The sequence below is a fragment of the Propithecus coquereli genome, unplaced genomic scaffold, assembly GCF_000956105.1.
Source record: "Propithecus coquereli isolate 6110/MARCELLA unplaced genomic scaffold, Pcoq_1.0 Scaffold77, whole genome shotgun sequence".
Classification (NCBI taxonomy): Eukaryota; Metazoa; Chordata; class Mammalia; order Primates; family Indriidae; genus Propithecus; species Propithecus coquereli.
In genome coordinates this window covers 6222826-6224876 of record NW_012153840.1, presented here as the reverse complement: position 1 = coordinate 6224876, position 2051 = coordinate 6222826, and the positions used below count along the sequence as shown (strand labels likewise).

Sequence of the window (2051 nt, the reverse complement as noted above, 5' to 3'; positions counted from 1 at the left end):
TACTCGGGAGGCTGAGGCAGGAGGATCGCTTGAGCCCAGGAGTTTGAGGTTGCTGTGAGCTAGGCTGCCGCCACGGCACTCACTCTAGCCAGGGCAACAAAGTGAGACTCTGTCTTGGAAAAAAAAAAAAATGTAATTCCTGCCTTCGAGGCAGTGAGAAAGCTGGACAAAGCAAGCAACCTGAGCAGTGGTGCTAAGCATAGGTGGCTGCAAGAGCTCAGGCAAACTTGACTTTGGGGAAGGGGCAGGTGGTGGCATTGACAGGGGTCTGGGGTAATAGAGGTGATCTTTAAGCCAAGACCTGAAGCTTAGGTAACTGGTGCAATTGGGAAGCATTTTAGGTGACAGGCTAGAGGTAAGTTGGAGGGATGTTTGAAGAACTGAGAGGATCATTTTAGCTGGAGCATGGGGTACGGTATGGGGGGGCGGGGGAGGGAGGGATGGCAGAGGAGAGGAGTGACAGACTGGGACCCCATCACAAAGGGCCTTGAATGCCAAGTTAGAGGTGATAGTTTGTCCCCAAAGAATAGGAGGATGGTGACAGGTATTAAGCAGGGGATCTGCATGATCAGATTTGCCCATAGAAAGGAACCCAGACTGCAGAGGGGAGGAAGGAGTGCAGGTGGGGGTGCAGTACGGGAGGCAGCTCAGAAAGCCCTGGTAGAAACCCAGGGCTGAGATGCTGTTGGTCAGGAGCACCTGGAGCCCAAGTCCCAAAAGTGGGGAAAAGACTCCAGGTAGGGACTGGGGAGAAATAGTCACTTATTTAGGAAGCAGAATCCATAGGCCAAGGTGACTGCTGAGACTTAGGGGTGGGGGAAGGGGGAAGAGTCAAGGCAGATGCCCTGTTTTGGGTTCAGGCAGCTGCAGGAAGGACGAAGCCCACCAGGGAGAGGGCAACGAGGGCAGAAGAAGGAAGAGGAGCTGGAGCTTAAGAGGCCCTGAGGTGCCTCTGCCCAGGAAGGGGCAGGCTGTGCCGGGGGCAGCTGGGCAGATGAGTCTGGAGACGTACAAATTGTCAAGCAGAGAAACTGTGCGAATGGATGGGACTGTCCAGAATATTGTGCTTCGAGTGAGAAGAGAGAAACCTAAGGGACAAACGCTGCAAAGAAAGGACGCCCAGAATGGCTGGGTAAACAAGGATGGCACCAGGGAAGCCAGGGGAGAGAGTGTCTGGGGATCGAGGGAAGCTCGGCACGCGCTGAGATGCCGGAGACAGGAGCAAGGCGAGCCTGCAGGATCTTGCCTCCCTGGTGAGGACAGCGCAGCGGCACGCCTGGTGCTGAAGCAGCACGTGGAGGCTCAGGGACTGGCTGCAGGTGAGGGAGCCCGGACGTGACTATTTGATGGAGAAGCAGAAGGAACAGGGTGGTAGTTTCAGGGAGTCTTGGGAGGGAGCCCCTTGGCAAGACTGGTGGACCACGGAGTCTCTGCTGGATAAGGAAAGTTAGGAAATGGCCATCGTGAACTTACTGAGTAACAACTATGTGCTAGGCACTAAGCTGGACTGTAGGAGCACAGTGGAGAACAGGAAGGGAAAAGTCTGTGCCTTTACGGAGCTTATAGTCAGCTGGCGATGACAGAATTCAGTAAGAAATAAAAGTCTGCCTGTCAGATGTACGTCTTGGTTTCCAGTAACAGAAAATAACTTGGATTTTTCTCTTGTTTTTGTTTTTTAAGACAGGGTCTCAATCTGTTGCCCAGGCTGGAGTGCAATGGCACAATCATAGCTCACTGCAACCTCCAACTCCTGGACTCAGGTGATCCTCCTGCCTCAGCCTCCCAAGTAGCTGGGACTACAGGTGTGGGCCACCACACCTGGCTAATTTTTCTATTTTTTGTAGACACAGGGTCTCCCTCTTACTCAAGCTGGTCTCAAACTCCTGGACTAAAGGGATCCTCCTGCCGCCGCCTCCCAATTTGCTGGAATTACAGGCACGAGCTGCCGCGTCCAGCCTGAAATCAACTTGTTATTTGACCTTAGAAGCTGAGACTTTAGAGCCAAGTAAAGTCAGAAGACAGTTGTAGAACCCATTGGCCCGGCCGGGCGC

General features: G+C 53.4%; 1 protein-coding gene across 1 annotated transcript in view; it reads left to right on the top strand.

Annotated features, from left to right (window-relative positions):
• RBP7 (retinol binding protein 7, cellular) overlaps positions 1-2051 on the top strand; it is a 58689-nt gene that overhangs the window by 53219 nt on the left and 3419 nt on the right. The gene's annotated exons all lie outside the window — the stretch shown is intronic.